We start from the raw sequence: 21,357 nt of genomic DNA, 5'->3' as shown, positions 1-21,357 counted from the left end.
ATATCTCCTGTCTGAGCTTTGAGGCTTGAACAAGCTTCTTGCTGAGCTCTGGGGAGTTAATGGGTTCCTGGCTGAGCTTTCAACTGTAAAGTTTTTATGCTCGCATGAGGTGTTTTTTTAGGCAGTTCGAAAAAGGAATATTTCGCAAAACTGCAATAGAAAAAGTTTTTGCACATTTACAGTCACCTGGCGTAGATGACTTGGTATGTTTGGACAGAAAAGGAGACAGAGTTCTTCATTAAACTCATAAAAGACAACAAAAGAATATTGGATTCTAAACCTCTAAAGAAATGCCACAATCAAGACCTGAAAGTAGACCTGAAAGATGAGAGAGAAACAACCAGAAACATGTGCTGTCACAAGTATAAGGGGTTTTCCTTTCCATTAATGCTTGGAAAACACACCTGCGACTCCTTCCATTAAAAATAATGGCTAGTGCAGTGGCTGAGATATACTTAAACAATAAAATTGTTGGAATGGCTGTAGCGTTTACGACTCTGGGTAAATATGAAGTAGCTCAAGAATATGGGGAATTCTGGGAATATTAATATTTATGACTCATGGTCATAATTCATAAGTCGCATGTACATTTATTTTATCAATTATCGAGATTACCTTGTTCTGTAACTGGTCTGACCAAACTTTAACTCGGCCAGCGAGTAGATGTAAGGTCAGTACAGTTAAGAAGGGGGTATTCACAAACTCCACTAAAGTTTAGGTTCTGGCCACGAACCTTAAACTTCTGAGTTTATTAATTAAAACTACTGAATGTAGTCTCGTATCGAGCTTGTAGCTTAGATCTTTTAGATTCATTGACTTATAAGGTAGGCTTTATACAGAGACAGTGAAAAGTATTCCATGGATTTTAATAAATGTAAAACTAGAGATTATATGAGCTACAAATATAAACGTACGTAAAAATGCAAACAATAAACAAACAAACACTTAACCGAACTAAAACATAAAACATAAAACATAACATGATCAGAATGAAATGAAAGAAAGAAAGAAATAGAGAGAAGGGAAAAGCTAGTAATTATTACATACAGAAACCTAGGTTCACGAGACACCTGGAAAGCTTTTATCAGATAATGTACTTGCAGAATTCTGTGCTCTTCCGAGTGATGCTGAGGCAGGAAGCGAGAGTGGTGTCCTGTTTTCCGCTGCGTCTTCCAGTGCCGCGAAGTTTAAAAAGGCTCACTTGATGTAATATTACTGAGAAAGTCAGGTGCGTCTCCCGGGACGGGAGAGGTTGAAAGACTAAGGCCTTCTTCAGATGATCCTTGGAGAAGCGCTGCGCCGGGGAGAAGAGGAGGAAGGGTGAGAGGTCAGGGATGAGAGCGACCGGAGAAGAGATCCGGGAAGAAGAGAGAGAGGAAACTGAAGGTTTGGACTTTTATCAGAGTCCCAGGTACCGCCCCCTTCTTCGTGGAGGACGAATCCTCGGTCGAGATTTTCTGGCGGGAAGATCCCTTTGTTTGTTTGGGACCGGTCTCCTGGCTCGAGTTACAATGACGACTGACTTAAGCCTTTCGGTTCCAGAAATATGAATTGTGTAAACAATGTATATTGCTGCATTCTACTATTGGAATTCGACTCTGTTAGATTGAGAGAATTCCATAGACATCAGACACATCACATGAAGGTTGTAGAAATGCGAAGTTACAGGAGATATGCAGAATTACACACATATAAAGTTTGATTAAACGCACAATAAAATTGTCAGTGTTTCCATTATGGCCAACACTTGTGAAACATAGGAATACATATCAACATTTAAAGAGTTTTCTCTGAAATGATCCAATGGACAAAAGTTCCATGTGCGTTAAGGTGTTGGAATGTTGGTTTGCCCAGGAGCTGGATGAGCTGCAGCTTTGGAACCATAAAAGTTTATGACCAGGTTGAGGTCATGTTACAAGACACTATTGAGTGATTTTCTTTCAATGAACCTTCAGAATTAAAGATTTTACTCTTAGCAACCCACATCTCTATTATAGAGCAAAGCTAATCACACACATACATATCGGAAGGTATACATTCAAGAGCCATATTTCTACATGAAATTGTACTCAAAGGAGGTTTTGTGTGTGGGGGGGGGTGTGTGTGTGGAATGTCATGAGGCTGTAAAGTCACAGGAAGTCCATGCTGAACTAGGGGGGGTTTACAAAGGGATTCTTAAACAGGGTCCTCTTTATGGCTCAAATGTCCCTCTGGGGAGATTATTAACCAGCAAGGACATTTGACGATGTGTTTTGACGTCACATGATTCCTTAATTTGAAAAGCAGATGCCATTGTCGCTACATGGCTTATCGCGAGAGGAACAAATTACGTTTCAGTCGCATAACATTGGTTAATGGAAACGTTGTCATTTCGCAATATTTTTTTATCGACATTTAGAAAATATTGCAAAAGTTTTGCACAAATCTGTAATGGAAACGTGGCTAGTCTCATCTAGTCCATCTTGGAAGCAGTTGTTAAGGATACAATCATCCCACGCCGTTGGGTAACACTACTCGAAGAATTCATCCACATACACCTCTATCCTCCTGCCATTTTGATATATTGTGCAGAGGAGAGCCTCAGGTTCAAGAAAAACTCCAGTGGAGTCCGTTTTGATGTGGTCTGGTCTTCTGTCACAATTACAAGAGAAGACAGCAGATTCAAAGATACAGGTTCTTTATTGAAACGTGCAAACACAAGGAATTAATCAGGAAATCCAACAGTTTCAGAGAAAGTCACTGAGTCACCACTTAGATGGTAATTGAAAGTCTCTTTGTCCTTTGAAAGTATGGATGAATAAAGATTGTCATTGCAAGTAAGATGATAATGATCGCAAAGGTTAAGTATCCACAAGGCAGGTAAACAGTCAGGTATGTCCATACATATGGTAGAGAGTGACGAGATCAGACAACGTGAGAGTGTGGATAGCGTGCTTAAATGTGGTACTGCTGATGAGGGTGATTGATGGCAGGTATGGGTGATGATTGAGTACGTGCAGGTGGGAGCCAGGGGGGATACTGGGAAACGTAATGCTGCTGTGACTGGGCTAGTGACTGGAGATTGTGACATTCGCACATGGCACCACTCTGGGAGACATAGACAGATGAATAAAGATAAAGGTGTCTGTGTACTCCCAATTTTTGAAACAACTGCATCTATTTGCAACACTGCGGTCACCATGGAATAATTTCACAGTCTTTGTTATGTTTCCGAGCTTGATCATCACAAACAATGTGCCATTGCATATCACAGAAGAGGTTCCTAATGGATAAGTGAGTGAGAGAATGCAAACATTAAGTAGAAAGAGAGAGACATGACAAAAGGAGAGAAACACTTTGCGCCTTTTGTGCAACCAAATTCAAAGGAATTTAAATATCTCATCTCCATGTAATTCAGACTAGGCGATTGCAATAATGAGTCATCAAGCTGTTTTTTTTTTTTTTTTTTTTTTTTTTGTCGTTTTGTTTTTAAACTCTAATTATGAAACTTTCATCATTAACTCTTCACACTTTCAGCATTGAATTAGCCTCTGAATATGCAATTATGCAAATCAGGTAGCACAGACACACCCACAATGATTTGGATGTCGCAAAACCTCATCTTGCAGGTCCCTTAAGAGTGCTAGTTTTCATAGGATGCCGCAGACTACCAAAATCTGGCTTACTTCACTGTAATTGTATAGCATCACTTCACTGCAGTAAACTATAGTCATGTGTTAGATCGACTTAAACTGTGTGTGATGGATGCCAGTGGTTCACCAAAACTTTGTTTGGAATGCAAAGAGTAAATTTCTATTTCGTATATAGATTTCAATATGCAGTGGAAACAAATTAACATTTTTGCCACAAATCAATGTCATTGCATTGGAAATCAAAGCAAGTGGTGTCTGGAAACAAATATTTGCCTGAGCTTTTCTCAGAACTACCCACTTTTCTGCACTCTCAGAAAAAAAAGGTACAAAAGCAGTCACTGGGGCAGTACCCATTCAAAAGGTACACATTTGTACCTAAAGAGTGCATATTAGTACCTAAATGGTTAATATTATAACATTTTAAAAGGGTACCCCAGTGGCAAACTTTGAAAATAAAAAGTTTCTTCACCCAGCAAGACACTGGCACTTTAAGACTAGAGTTGAAGAGCCCTGACATTCAACAAATCATTTTTTTGGGTCTGTGCAGTTGTTTTTGAATAGCTGCCTAAATGGATCAAATTGACCCACAAACAGCAATATTGTATACAATTTCTGTATGCACATTTCACAACACATCATCAGCATGTTGAAACTTTGTTTGCATGTTCATGACCCTAAATGAGAAAAAGTCACTCAATTTAAAGAAAAACAACAGGTTTGTCAATAGATTGATCATTTGATTGATTGATCATTTTTACCATTTGTAGTTTCCTGCTGCTTTGAATCAGAATGTTCTAATGCTGATATAATCAGATCCATGCAAGGACTTTCTGAAAATGTCAAAAAATTCGAAACCAAGTTGGGAGTCTTTGAGTCCTCCTTTTCTACTATGGCACCCGGATTATCTATGCCCTCGACTTCTGGATCTGCATCAACTTTTCCTTCTTACCCCAGACTTTCTGATCGGTCTCGGCTCCACTCACGACACAATCTTCATGCCAAGATGCTTCTGTTCCACCATCTACAACACATCACAACCATACCACAGCTATTCTAGTGCAAGTTTCTGGTAGGTGCTTCGTTCCTCCTGCTACTGTCACTGTCTCCCCAAAAATTAGATCAGATATCATCCAAGGGAAGGATATTGATTTAGCCGCTTTGCTGTTTCCACCGACAGCGAACCATCAGCAAATGGTTGAATGTGTTGACGTGGCAGTCTTTTTGAAAACTTCAGATCACATACTGCATCCTGATTGTAGGGAAGAACTAGATCTTTATTTGGCATTGATGGCAGATTTTTCTCAAAGATATGGGGGCACTTTGTTTTAAGAATACCACAGATCCTTCTTGGCAAAATCGTCCTCTTTTAATTATGCTGTTTACGAAAAAGAACTGAATAAATGCTATCATATCGGACCTTTTAGTTCTCTCAGCTGGCAGGATATGGAGCGTGCTTGCTAAAGCTGACATGACATGCGTTTACAATTATGCCTATTCACCCCTCAGAATGGCTGCTGTTCGGCGTCAAATGGCAATCTAAATTATTCTTTGCCGTGAGACTCACCTTCGGTTGTAGGAGTAGTCCGCACATCTTCAATTGCCTTTCAGAAGCTTTGTGCTGGATTCTATTGAACGTATGCAAGCTCCCCTTCGTGCTACACCTGCTCAATGATTTTCTGTTAATTGATTTTCCTTCTTCTCATAGCATGGATCTCGATACGCTCAAACAAGTTTTCTGTGAATTAGGCGGTCTGCTTTCAAACGGAAAGAAAAAATTTCTTGAATTTCTCTGCATTACGCTTGACACCATTAAAATGCAAGCTTCTCTCCCTAATGAGAAATTTTGCTTCTCTGGCCCATGAGTCAGTCTCTTCTGCTCTACGTGAAATGAATCCGATCGCCGTAGCCAGCATCCTATGGGGCTTCGGCTTGGTCACATAAACGTATCGTTTGAGTCGGCTAATGAGTCAATCATGAAATGCAACCATGATTTTAAATGCAAACAATGTATTCACCTTATTTATATACGAAGTACGCTAGCAGCTGCATTTTCGGCAGAATTATATTTGGGCTATACTATTTCATAACTACAGGACGAACAGCGATGTATGCTAATGACGGATAACTTTCGTATAAGACATCACTACTCACACGTAGAATGATAATGTCATTTAAACTTACGTATTTCTCAAGCGAAAAGCAAGAGCACCACAGTGATGCTGTATCATTTTGGCATACACTCCATTGTGTATGTGTGTGCACCCGCTGAAAAACATCAGTCATTTCCATTTGTGGCGCGCTTTGCAGTGGGGCATGTTTCGGTCACAGACATGTCGTTGATCATGACAGGCCATCAGGTGTTTATTATCAGTCAGAATCACTCACTGCTTAAAATGCATAAGTATTTGCTTAACAACAGGAGTGTAAATAGGAGACTCATTGCAGTTTGGACAGCTCATTGATGTAGCGGTTCTTTCTGAGATCGCACGGGCTGAGATGAGTGAGCAGGTTTGCATGCTCTCGCATGTATATGTCATTCATTGAATAAGTGTTCATGCTGTGGTGAGAACAGACAGTCGGTTGCAGGCTGTGAAGTTCAGGAAGTGACATAATGTGGGATTCACTCTCAAATTGCATTGTTGATATAACCATTGCATGGGACAGATATGATATGCCAAGTTGTACTTGCCTCATTGAGTCCATACTCAATTATCCAGCACGTTAAACTCCATCACACAATAATTCCTGGAACCACAAAGTGATGTTGAGTATGTTTTTACTGTATGAATGGTGTGAAACTGAAAATACAAATACATAAACTAATAAATTATATACACATATACATGTAAACACAATTGCTTTGACAAGAAATAGCATTATCAAGAATGTTAACCAATGTCACATGAAAACATGAAAAAGCATGCAGTCCCAAACAACATCAAACATCAATCATCAGTATACAAAATACATTCAACTTAGTGATAATGACAAAACCAGAAAACTCATAATCAACAACCCCAACAGAAGACCCCGTTGTGTCTCTGACTTACAGGCTGATTACCATCTACCAGGCAGTCTGCGTTTCCACCCTGCTGTTTGGTGCAGAAGCTTGGACTCCCTACCGCAGGCATATTCGGTGTCTCGAGGGCTTTCACATCAGATGCCTCCAGCGCATACTAGGTGTCACATGGAAAGACAAAATCCCTCACACGGACATCCTACAGTGCACCATCTCCAGCAGCATGGAGGCAACCCTTGTTAGGTGGCAACTGCGATGGGTTGGACATGTTATCCGCATGCCCTCCCACCGCCTACCCCGGCAGCTCCTCTATGGGCAGATATACGCAGCCAACAGGAGACCTGGGGGTCAGAAGCGTCGCTACAAGGACCACCTTAAGTCGACCCTGAAAAGCTGTGGCATCAACCCTGGAGTCCTGGAAAAAACAGCTGCCAACCACCAGGCATGGAGCTCTGCATGTGGTCTGGGGGCCCAACAGATTGAATCACAGCGAGCCCAACACAGAACTGTGCTACGTCAGCGCAGACACCAACGCACCCAGCCACAACTGCACCCATCCTCAGATGCAGCACTCACATGTCCCGACTGCAGCAGGACATGTGGCTCCCAGATTGGGCTTCACAGCCACCTTCATTGGCACTGCTGACAGCAGCGGCCAACGCATCCTAGAAGTGACGTCATCTTTGAAATCGATGGACTGCATAAGAAGGTCTATTATTTAGTTATGTTTTTACTCATTTTCTTGTATTTTATATATTTGTATCCTCAACCCTGGCACATGGTTTTGTTTTGTTTGTTTGTTTGTTTTTATTTGTTCCTGTTCTGTAATTGTTGTTCAAGCAATAAAAATAATAATAATAATAATAAAAAAAAAATCTTACATAGCCATGAGAGGTAATTTGACCTCATAAAACTGGCAGGGCCAGGACACAAGTAGTAACGCATTAGCAATGTAACTCAAACAACAGATGTTGTACAAAGGTGAAGAAAGGTGTTTTACAGTCTTGCATTTGATGCAGGAGTAAAATACTAGCATACAGCAGCAGAGATAACAAGCCTATGTCCCATTTATCATACTCAAAACTAAAGGGCCAGGTACACATAGCTAGGATTGGGAATCGTTTGGGTTTTTTAAGATACGGGTGCCTAAATGGTGCCTGAACTTTAGACTTTAAAAAAAGAGCTTCAACGTAATGGTGAATGACATTAAAGAACAGCTTTTTTATTGAAAAAAGAAACCCCTCATGGAAGAAGAATGCCGTCATGTTTACAACAGTGACAATGAGCGCTCATCAGAATCAACTGAATGCTGGATTTTCAAAAGTATGTGAAGTTTACGGCTCTATAATGTTGCAGTAAATTTGTAAAACGTTCTTGAATGATTAATTTATTAGATGTACGCCGGTCCGTAATTGTAAGGCCATTTTCACACTAAACATGACTCGGAAACAAAACAAACTGTGATTGGTTGCGTTACATGTCAGTCAGTCCTTGGCTGATATTTTTTATTCTTAAATACATGTAAGTGAATGTGTTTTGTCATTTAAGAAACCTTTCTGTAACACCCCCTATGCCCTGACTGTGGCCAGAGCGACACACCAGGTTCTTAAAGTGTCTCTCGACTATGCACTAATGCTATCCTCTCCCCTATTTCAGCTAGGAAATGTCACTGTATAATGACTTCAATCAACACAATGAGGTAAGTATAATAAAAATTAACAGTTAGGTTTATTTATACAGATTAACCCCCTGAGGTCGGCGGTATCGCCGGCGATACCAGCTCGCTTTTTTTTATCAGTATAAAAGAAACTCATAAATACTCTGTTGACTTTGATTTTCCATAGGAGTTTCATACATCAATCGATTCTGTTAAATGTGTATTATTTTTATGTATACTCACAATAAAAACAAAGTGTTGTACTTTTTGCCAAATAAAGAAAAATAAACACGAAGCGAGTTCTGCCTTCTCTCTGTCAGAGTAGTCCATTCTGAAACGCGTCCGAAAATGAACAATAACTCAGCGAATACTCAGTCAAACAGACATATAGACACACAGGCATGAAGCTTGAATTATCTTCTTTTAAATGAAGTAATTTATATAAAAAACAAATATTCTCATCTTGTGAAATCTGTATTAAAAGAGAGCGATTCCAGTCGAGCTCATTACAGCTGATTCAAATGTAATGTGACTCCACCCACGGAGAGCGCGCGCTATTCAAACGCAAATGGCTGAGGCAATCCACGCAAACCTGTGAACGCCCCCATATCAGCTCGAGAAAACATAAGTTTATTCAGATCATTACTTGTTTACACCGTCTCACAGCGCTGTGAGGAATAATAATAATGGAAAATGTCCCTCAGAAGTGCGGGTATTTCGAGGAGCAAGGATCAGACTGAGCTGAGGAATACAAGTTTTTTTCCCTTCTCACGTGAATCGGGTTTCTGTTTATGAACGAATGAACGGAAGAGATGCATGCTGTTTACCACAGCTCGCAAAAGACAGTTTAAATTTAAATCGCGTGTGTGAATGAATGATGATGTTTTAGCAAACTGTATTGCTATACTGCGATGAGTAAAAATCGACTGAAATATGTTGAAATAAAATGTAGGCTATTTGTATAAGCAACGTATTAAACTGCAAATTAACATTTACATGCCCTAATATTTCATAAAGATAACGTTACAGTCAGGCGAAATATGAAAGACAACATTTTGTTGACTAGATTTGGGTATAGTTTTTACTGTAGAATATACTGTAAGATTACACTTGAATTGTTGTTGTAATTGTAACCTTTTTAATAAAAAAATATATTTACAAGGTAGATGTAAACAAACTATTAAAAGGTAAATATAATTTTTTTCTTTAACCCTCTGGGGTCTGAGGGGTTTTTGGGGTCCTTGAGATGTTCTGACATGCCCTGACATTTGTGCTTTTTTCAGTTGCTTATAAACATATTAATGGCAAAGGTGTAAATTCACTCTATTTAGCACAAACAGGGCTACCATAATATGTGAACAACTTGCATGTACATGTTTGTATTTTTGATAGAATAATGTTTATGCATGTTTTTTTCAAAAACAAAAAACTAAAGTTTGTGAAATAAGGCCATAAAACACATTCTAAATATATGTAAATAAGACTTTTGACTAATGGATGACGTTGCCTGGAATTTTTTCTTCAAAATTATGTGAAAATCATCCTGCCTAATCATTCACATAGCACAATACATTGATTTAAATCTTGTAAAACACTTTTTGTTTGGAAAGGCCATATGTGGGTGGGCGTGATTCACACCTGCGGAGTCAATGGGGCTAAGATAAAAAAAAAAAATTTATTATTATTATTATTTTGCACTCATACGGAAAAAACGAGCCTATCGCGCCGGCGCGATAGCCGACCTCAGGGGGTTAAGTGCAAATTTAATCACTTTTTACCTTGTTTATATTTATTATTAGATGATTTGTATCTATTTCTCACCAGTAATTTGCCGGTAGACGATGTGGCTGTTGAGTAAACAGTGTCAAGTAGGTGAAAGAAGATCTTCTTGTACGACTTGGTAGACTTTCTGGTGCATTCAAGAAAACCATTCATCATGTCAGCTTTGTCAATTGCCCCCATCTTTTTGTTATACTCCAGCACACATACTGGCTTCATCCTTGGTTGCCCAGTGATGTGATCAAGCTTCCCTGTGGCTGCCTCTTGTCATGCCATTTTACTGCCAACTGTGATCCATTTTCTTTGAATTCCACCTCACCTTTTGTCATTTTACAGGTGAATGTTGGCATCCCTTTCCTGTTTGCGCACACAGTCCCAAAAGCTCCAGTGCCAAGTGACAAGAAGTGCTGGAAAGTGAGGGACTATTGTACCAGTTGTTCACATAAAGAACATGACCCTTTCTTAGGTAAGGCGCTAGAAGTGTCATCACAACAGACCCAGAAATCCCAAGTCCTTGGTAATGTTGGATGTCACTGGTAGATCTGGAGAAAATGATCAAGTGCTGCATAACCAGAGAGCACATCATACAAAACATAAAACTTGACCCCAAATCTGTGCCGTTTAGATGGAATGAACTGATGAAATGCCAGCCTTTCCACTTCATCAGAGACTCATCCACACACAGATCCCTGTATGGCACAAAAATGCAACGGAAGGAGGAGGTGAGAGCTGTGAATATGTTCAGATTTTTTTCAGCAGGTTGTTGAAAACTGCTTTCGCATTGTTTGCGAAGTGAAGACAGCGGAGGAGAGACCTGAAAAATGGTGTTAAGAGCATGGGGTCTGTGCTCCAGTAATCACGAAGTGATGCTTTTTTGATCACCCCCATTAGGAGAACTGACACTAAAAATGTGTTCATATCAGGGATATTTATTGGAACCCATTTAACAAGTTTTCCTTTAATTTCACTTTCTTGCAAGTCAGAGGCATAGCGGTTTGTTTCCTCCACAATTTCTCAGATGACATCATCTGTGACGAACAATTTAAAATAATTGACCTCACTGGGGGATTCTGGTGGATTTTGCACACCACACAGCTGGTTGTCAAAATTGCCTGGGTCAGGAGGATTAGAAAGGTTGATTGCCTTCCATGACAATGAGTTTACCTTGTCTGCCTCATTTGACATGGGTAAAACATGGACTGGTGTTGTCTCTTCACCTTCGATGTTGTCAAGAGCTTCAAGGTTTGGGGGAAGGTCTTCATCGCTGTCACTCGCTGTCAAAAATCTCCTCATCAGAATTAAAAAAAAAATGTTCCTCATTTGTCAATTGTCTTCTTTTATATAATAGAAGAAATATAAATATTATATATGTCATTTTCTCTGAAGAAGATAAAAGCTGGTGAATTTTCTTAATTTTCTTGTGTCTCAAATTAGAACAAAAGTGAGTATGAGGTATGCCACTCCCTTTAAAAGCCAGCTGCGCTTGCGCCATGGCGGATTGCAAAACTGAACGCTTCTCTAGCGAGGAAACGTATCCCATATACGGGACAAAGTGTACGCGTGTTGTAGACCCACCTATAGGCGCACATTACTAACACGCTCTTTAAATAACAAAAAAATATTGCGCAGTCTATTTCAGTTGCCTCAAAATAGCAATGTGCCAACAATGTGCTGAACACACCTCGTTTTCAGACCAGGACGCCCATGGGCGCACAAATGGGTGCAAATGCATTTGCCATTTAAACAACGTGGTGCAGGAAGTGAAAATGATAACTGCGTTAGGCTGAAACTAGCAAAAAACACTTGCGTTGCATCTGGCACTGCATTGTGCTGGGTGTATGATAGGGCCCTAGATGGTGCAGGCTAATAGGTCCTTTTACTCACCTGTTCTTAATCACATCATTATCTATAGGGCACAGCTGATTGGTTCCTGTCGTATCAGTAGCTAATGAGCTTGCTGCTCAACTTTCAAATACATGGGTAGCATTTGCTTTACACTGTAAAAAATTCTGCTGTGATTTTACAGTAAATTACTGGCTACTAATTGCATTACTTTCACAGTAATTTACAGTAAGAAATTTAATGTAAATTATAGTAAAATTACTCTTGTGTACAGTGATTTCACAGTTAATTATATCACATTATTACTGTAATTTCACAGTGATTTATTGTGTTTCGGCTGTAAAAGTAATGCAATTAGTAGCCAGTAATTAACTGTAAAGTTACAATTAAATACAGCAATGCAATGTGATCAAAGAAAAGTAGTAATAAAAAAAACAAGATTAAACAATGCTTTCCTCAATTGTTTTATTTTTTACAATTGATACAATAATATCACAACAAACATGTTGCATTAAGGTGTTAGGACTACATCCCAAACTCTAACTTGACTGACACTATTCTCAGAACACAGATTCTAATTCTAATTCTTCCAAATGCAATGACACAAGAACTGGTAAAGGTGAATGTGTATGTATGCTGAATGCATGTTGGCTTGTGAATGTGTGTTTTACCTTATGAATGTGCACAGGTCAGGTAATGGGTAAGGACCCAAAAAACAAAACTATTTATTCATTTATACTGGCAGCGACCCCAGAAGGATGAGGCAGATTAAGTGTGAGAGCAGGCAGGAGTAGGCAACGAGATTATCAGTCCAATAAACACAGGGAAAATCCAAAACAATAGCCAGGTAGAAGGTCTCAACCATAAGGGCAGTCCAAAATATTCAGTGGCAATATGGCAGGTGAAAATGAAGAGAGGCAACAATGACTGGAGCAAATGGAAAAAAAACACAAAATCTGCTTTGCCATCCATTCAAAATCCACAAGTTTTCGCAATAGAGAACAAACTTGCTGATCGATGCCACCCTGCTTCTTTTTGGATTTAGATCCTGTAAGGTTGATGCCCAGGAAGCACCTAAGACGACAAGTAAAAAAGTTAAATTTCAGAGTCTGATAGATTCCCTATTTATTTTTATAAATTTGAAAAAGCAGTCTAACTTCACAATATATTTTACAGTGATTATTTTTCAATAATCCATTAAGTTTTTCCACATTTGCTGATCACAACAGCACATGCAAAATACCTTAGGTAAGAGGTGCTGGTCCTGTTGCTGGGACAGATATCCAGGAACAGGAATGAGCACCCTTTAACATAAGGCGTTTTAAAAATAGTCTTAATGTTATGGACAGAAAAACAAGAGTCATGATATAGAGTGAAATAGGATTATTAAACTTCAAAAAGTGATAGTTTAATTAAAGAAATGCAATGCACGCTTGCAAAAGCGTAACATAATGCGATTACAAGACACGTGACCAAGTGCACATTACAGAGCGATGGAAAAGGTGAGCGTTTGCAGTTAAAAACTACATAATTATCATTTTGTTTATAAAAATGATCAATCGTTTCAGATCAGAAGACTTTTATTTGTCGACTGGAATCGTGTGGATTATTTTGATGCAGCCTAAATATGCATTTTGGACCAGCTGAATTTTAAGCTGCAGATAAATAGTCACAAATGTTAAAATGTCATTCACAGAAATAAAATGACAGACACAAACTTGTACTCTTTCATTCACATTCCCAGTATACACTCAATTAGGCACTTCCAGCTTCTCAAATCTGCCATTTCAAATTGCCGCGCCTATCTCTCTTACTGCCACTGAGTTTGAAAATGCAAAAGTTAGTTACGCATCTAATATATCGCAAAAAAAGTTGCGAAAGTCAGTGTGTGAAGATTTGATATTGCAATGGCAGATTTGAGAAGTGCTTAATTGAGGTTGTGCTGCGAATGTGAATGAAAGAATACAAGTTTGTGTCTGTCATTGTATTTCTGTGAATGACTTTTACATTTGTAACTATCTGCAGCTTAAAATTCAGAATGCATGTTTGTGACTATTTTCTGCAAGTGCTGATCTCAACATTCAACAAGTTTTCACATTGGAGATGTGAGTGTAAATTTTAGTGTACAAGTACAAATATTAATTGTACAAGTTCTCAAATTCACATCTAATCTCGAGTTTTGCTACTCTTTTACCTTCATAAGATCACGCTGGCAATTGGTGGGAGAGGAGTTGAAGCTGGCCGTTGGGTCTGTGTGGAGGACTGGTCTGGTTCTCGTGGATCTGATCCGATGACTGTGCCGATGACTGTTGTGTCAACAAGGTCTTGACAGGCGTTTGTTTCTAGGTCTCGTCTAGTTGTCATGGTCTCTTCTGACATTCAGGGCTCACTGTGTTCATCTTAGGGTGCAGGTCCAGCATCTGATCTGGATACGGACTAGATCCGGCTGACAACAGTAACCTCGGGATAAGAATGAGACAGAGAGACTAACATTAGCAAAAATGCCATTGTTCATTGTTATGAGAAGTGTTTCCGGTTCTGGTTGAGCTAATTTATGCGGCCAAACAATCCTTTTTGAATTATATAGGATTATAGGGATTTTAATGATATAAATGTATTATGTTTATGCTAGGTTAGAGAGGTGTGTTTTTAATATAGATTTAAACTGCCAGAGTGCGTCTGCCTCCTGATCAACACTAGGAAGACTTACCTTGTGTCTGCTCCTCGATCTACTGCCAGTTAGACGGCTGGATCCACCAGTCCATGATCCCTCGACCTCCATTTCAGCAGCATTAGCTGTCAGGGTTTCTCTGAACTGCATCTTTTAAATAAAGGAATACATATTGTGAAGTCATTATTAAATCTTAAGCATTCGTTTTTTATGTGCATAGGTTTGATAAATGTTGTTGTCAGAGTTCACGCAGCAGTATATGCAAAATATCGGTAACAGTTTACAATAAGGTCTCATTTGTTAACATTAATGTGTTAACTAATATTACCAATACATTTGTTACAGTATTTGTTAACTAGGGATGTCCCGATCCGATCCACGGCATCGGTATCGTGCTGATACTGGCCCAAAACGCTAGATCGGATATCGGAGGGGAGAAAAAAAATTATCCGATACCTATGATCCGATACCCATTAGGGGTGGAACGGTACGTATTCGTACTGAACGTACGTTCGGTGCATGGATTTACACAGAGAATACACGGTATAAAAATAAATAAATCTCGCGTGCACATTAATTAATGTAATACGAAACTAACGTTACTGTTAGATACGCGCATATGCGGGTTCTTTAGGGACACCTAATCTGTAGCCCGCCTTAGCTCTGAACGCGCGTCTATATCGTGGCGCGTCCTATTCGCTTTGGACGCGCGAATGGATTCAAACTGTTCAAGCATCGAACTAGACGCGATAGACGCAAATTTGACGCTCTATTCGTGTTTTGGTGTGAACGCAGCAAAATGAACAGGCTGCGATGTCAAGATTGCAATGCTGGTGTGTGTGTGTGTGTGTGTGTCAGAGAGAGAGGCACGGGCGCGATCGAACAGTGGAAAAAAACATACTCCGTCATTTTCATACAGGACATCATTAAAACTGGAAAAAGTGTTTAGCCTACTTATATTTGTGTAAAACCCAACATTGTGCTTTTGTCAAACTGTAAACTCTTGTCAAACTGTAACTGTCACCCAACCAAAATCACACACACACACACACACACACACACACACACACACGCACGCACACGCTGTTTAAAAGCAAAAATGATCTCATCTTTTTGGACATTCATCATTGCATTGGTTTTCATTTCTTGTCCTAAAACAGAGCACTAATCTGTTTATTTTTAAGTTACACATTCTACATTGAATAAAAAAGAAAATCAAATGTGTTTTTAAAAGTAGTATTATTTTATACAGAAATAAATTATTTATAATTCAGATGAGAATAAAGTTAAAGTTAATTAAAATTTAAAGGAAACAAATATATTGATCTGAAATATAGCAAATTAATTTTAAATTCATTCAGGTTACCAAACATATCTCAAGGTCTTTTGAATAAAGGCTGGCAGTCTTTCATTATCAACTGTTGTTGTGGACTATATACTGGAGAAGTATTTGTTCTCCATTTGAGTGAGATGTTTTTAAGTGGCTAATTGAGGAAAGTGCTTCCATTATATTTTATTATTAGTAGTATTAGTTCAAGAATAAAATAAAAATATCGGATTGATATCGGTATCGGCAAATAGCCAAAGCTGCGGCATCGGTATCGGTATCGGAAGTGAAAAAGTGGTATCGGGACATCCCTATTGTTAACATTAGTTAATACAAATACAACTGTTCAATGTTTGTTCTTGTAGTTCACAGTGCTAATGTTAACAAATACTGTTTTATTTTAAATGTCAAAATGAAAATGAACCAAGATTAATACATTTTGAAGTATTACGCATGGTTACTCTGTTAACTAATGTTGAAAACTAATATTTAACAAAATAAAACCTTATTATAAAGTGTAACCAAGACTGCAAAAACTGTTGGTGTCAGATTCCAAACAGTGCGATCAGATAAACATCAATTAAGTTAGTATGTTCGCTCATAATCATCATATATCCCCACTGCAGTAAAATGTTAAACCATTTTAATCGCATTATACAGTGATATATACTCTTTCATTTTTTCTTTCACTCTAAAGTGCACCTGCTCTAAAGCAAATTACGTTGATGTTAACGTAACATTCAATAACAAAAGTCGAGCAAAAGACAAAGAATTAATAAGCTGCACTTATCTATAACGCTTTCCCGTTTCGGAGCTCCCCACAGAAGTGTTAGCTACAACAAAATAAGTCTTTTTTAATTTCAGATTGTACATATAATGAGTTGTCTCCGCGGGTGTTATGCAGCAGCGTGGTGGTCAGTGTAGTAGTTCGATTCACAAGTAAATGACTCTTTTGAAATGTTAGTGAATCAAATCTATGCACCGAAAGCATAGTCCGACTCCTATGATTCGATAATCACTCGTTGAAAAAGACGAAATAACTGACTAAATTTTAGCAAACAAAATGGAATATAACTACTAAATATAATTTCATTAGCCAACACTGCAGTGCACTGGATCCAGCTCAGCAGTTTTTCTAATAAAACAAATACACAATCATCCTAAAATGAAACCGTAACGTTAGGCCTTTTCATCAACACTCCGTATCTCCGCGACCGAATGGGTATTCTGATGTTACGAAGGTCTAATTACCATCGCAAACCATCTCAATTAAAACATCAAACAACAGAACAATAAATGAATTAAATTACTTACCCGTTTTTTTCAGCTGAATGATTCCTCTCGGAAATGAAATGGTCTGCGACGCGTCTGTTGGATCATCCTCAGGATTTAACCGCCAAAATCTTTTTTTTCAGTTTTTTCGTGGCCCGCTTGTGACAAAACGAACTCGGGTCGAAGTTACACCGAGTCTCGGGTCACAGCTACACCGAGTATGGACCTGACACCATTACAACTGATTTCAGCCGAGGCTCAGGCTGGCCCATACAGAAAAAGCCGTTGGCCCAACTGTGCTTGCTATCTGGGTGGGGTCTTCGTTCTCAGCTGAACAGCCTATTTTTTTTACAGTAATTTGCTGTCATATCACAGCAGATAGTAAAATGTCAGTGAGCGAATCCACATTACTGTGAAATTACAATTGTTTACAGTAAATCAATTAAAACAGTATTTTACTGTAAAATAACACAGTTAAATATTGTGAAAGTCTGGAAATATTTTACAGTGTAGCAGTGCAGCACGCTTTCTTTCTAGTCATGAATGAGCCGGCTCTAAGAGCCAATTCTTTGCAGCGAACGAGAAGAGCCGACTCCCGTTCTGGGAGAGCTGAATCTTCAGCCGCAGGCAGGGGCAGGACTTTTTTTTTGGGATGGGCACACTATGCGGCCAATCACATGGGTGGACAGACTAGGATCATACCATTATGTGAAAGAAGGAAGGGGGACACATGCTCCAAAGATAGCGAGTGTAGTGGTACAGGCCATGTACATAGAGCAACAGAGAGAGGCGGGGGAGCCGGATTTAAATGCAAGCACGTTGGGTGATAAAATGAGGTATGTAACTTTCAATTCAAAGAACCAAACAATGGGTTTTGTGTTCAAGATAATTTTATTCACAGTTTTGTCTTACACATGTGTCGAATGGAAGGTGCACATTCCAGTGCGACTCATGTTTGTCTGTCTTAGCCTTTTGTGCCTGTAAATAAGAAAAGGTGAATGTAAATTATACAAATAATGATTTGTTTGTTAATGGTGAATCTCTTGTCTTACCTTCTTCCTGGAACTTCCAAATAGGAGAGGCTTGCGAACAGGAAGCCTGACTTATACCTTCCCAAAGGATGAGGAGTTCAAGTATTGAGAATGTTGAACATTATTACATTGAATGCATGTCTTTTAAGTTTCTCGTTGGTTTTCATGATGAAAATGGAGCTTGATAAAGAAGATGCTAATATTCATGTTTGAATGTTGATGTTAAATATGATCTCATAAATAATCTATGTATATTGTAATTGAGATAGCCTTGTCATTGGTATGTTTGAATTTGAGGGGAGGAGCCTCAACTATAAAGAGTTTAATTGTTTGGACAGAGGGGGGAGAGAACAAAGGGTGACTGTTGGGCCAGTAGCCAATGTGTTTGATGTTCCTCATGTAAATATTATTTTGTTATGTTTTTCTTCTTCTTTACTTTTGTTTGTACTTTGTTTCTCCTGTATTGCAATTTTGGTGGATGGAACCCTGTTACAGTGTTTGGAGCATGCCCTGACGAAAATTAAATCACCCTCTGGGGTCTGAGGTGTTTTCTGGGCCCTGAAGGTGTTCTGACATGCTCTGACATTTGTGCTTATTTCTGTTACTTGTGACATTTTCATGGCTAATGTCTGATTACAATCATCCTGACTGCTCATTCAGATAAGACAATCTGCTTTATGCGAAGGCTTTAAGCGAAGAGGCGTGAACATCATGAATATTTAATTTCTTTCACACCTGAGAAAGACAAAGACCCTCCCTAATGGCCCTATTAGGAGCTATCAGGCCCTATCATGAGCTATCAGGCCCTATCATTCTGAGCAACCTTGCACAAAGAATGAGAAGATTTAAAAAAGAATGGCTTTTTGATTGTTTGGATTTATTTACAACACAACATAATCCAAATGTACACAACAAATGACAAAAAAGCACATTATTTAACACACTGAACTAAAGACAGAGACTTAACCAGTCATACACCTTTGTGCCATTCCTGAAACATAGTACATACCTTTCATTTCCAAGGTGTTTGATTTTTCACTTTAACATGTTCATGTACAGAGACTTATGTGAATGTTGAAGTCAGCAGGACTCAGTGGCATCTGGGCCCTAAAAAAAAAAAAGTGAACATACTGATATCAAGAGAAAGGCCTGCACGATTTTGGGAATATTTTTTTTTTATTTTTCTGGTTAAAATTGCTTTTTAAAATTCACAGAATACACACACACACACACACATACACACACACACACACACACACACACACAAATGTTTCCAACAATATATAATATAATGAACACCAGGTTTGTTGTGCCTTGTAGGCATAGGCTATGCGCAGTGCTGCATAAAATAATAATAACAATAACCTATAGCAGCCTATAAATCTTCCAAAAGATTTCAGTAACAACTAAGCTAGAGAAAAATATATTGATTATATGTTACTTCAAATTTTTCCATTCGTTATGATGATATGAAGATAATAGTAAAAACATGAAGCCGTTTGGTGCGTTTTGCTTTTCAAACGCGATCGTGCTCCAAAAATATGATACATTCAAACGCGATCGCGATCCAAAATATGAAACATTATGGTTACCGGTGACTGCAGCTAACGACAGCTCGTGTTCTCAATAAAGAATCCTGCTGAAGAAACAACCAAGTCTCCTGGTCTTTCGATTCTAAGTTCACAACAGATGGTGCCTTGTGACCCGGATGGAGAAGAAGGAAACTCAGAGAATTTTAAGCTCAAAGAACTGCATCTTGAAACTTCAAGCTCAAAGATCTCAACGAAGCTGACTGAGTTCCAGACTGAATATTCTGAATCCAGATTGAAAACTTCAAGCTCCAAAAAGATCTCGAAGACTGAATTTTTCCAGACGGAATCTTTCTCTACAAATGAAAGACTCGGTGAGTTTCACTCCATTAAAAGAACCAATGCAGACCAGTACAAATGTGCCGTTCAGAGAAGTAGTTAACAAACAGCTGTAGAGTTTGGTTAACTAAAGATAAGCCTCTAAAAAGTTTTTCTTTTAGAGATGAAATTTAACCTCTGTTGTTGGCAGGGAAGATTAACAGTTACATGTTAATATTGTGTGTATGCTCTTGCTAGAGAAGACCTATCTGTAAGCAAGAGAATTAGCTTTAGAATTAGATTTAGCCTCATGTGCTAATAAGATTGTACCCTCTGTTTGCAAGACAGTAGAGAGAAGTTTTTTCGTGTTTGTTTGTGGTAACAAAAATTCACAAAATGTTTAGGAAAAGTAGAATAGAAAGAATCGGGCATTTATATAGCACTTTCATATGTACTACTGTACACCCAAAGCGCTTTACAATCATGTCAGGGGATCTCTCCTCAACCACCACCAGTGTGCAGCATCCACTTGGATGATGCGACGGCAGCCACAGTACAACAGCGCCAGTGCGCTCACCACACACTGGATATAGGTGGAGAGAGGAGAGAGAGTGATAGAGCCAATTCAATGTAAGGGGATACATTTTGTTTATTTAAATGGAGAAAAATCTATCATAACTCCAGTAAACTATGGAGTGCCGCAGGGATCTGTGTTAGGCCCTCTATTATTCTCAATATATATGCTGCCACTTGGAAATATTATAAGGAAACATGGAATTAGTTTCCATTGTTATGCTGATGACACTCAAATTTATATTTCATCACGGCCAGATGAAAACGCTAAATTATCCAAATTGACAGAGTGTGTTAAAGATATAAAAGATTGGATGACGCATAATTTTCTTTTATTAAATCCAGACAAGACAGAGGTACTACTTATCGGTTCAAAAAACCACCCACAAAACCTCTCACAATACAACTTTAACATAGTAGGATGTCCTGTTACTTCATCCTCTACAGTAAAAGACCTGGGTGTTATATTAGACTGCAACCTGTCTTTTGAAAATCATATTTCATATGTTACAAGAACAGCCTTTTTCCACCTTAGAAACATTGCTAAGCTACGTAATATGCTATCTGTTTCTGATGCAGAAAAGTTAGTTCATGCATTCATGACCTCGAGACTAGATTACTGTAATGCGTTATTAGCCGGTTGTCCTGCATCCTCAATAAACAAGCTACAGTTAGTCCAAAATGCCGCCGCTAGAGTTCTAACTAGA

This window comes from Scardinius erythrophthalmus, assembly GCF_964197995.2.
Source record: "Scardinius erythrophthalmus genome assembly, chromosome: 10".
Lineage (NCBI taxonomy): Eukaryota > Metazoa > Chordata > Actinopteri > Cypriniformes > Leuciscidae > Scardinius > Scardinius erythrophthalmus.
This window is presented reverse-complemented; position numbering follows the sequence as displayed.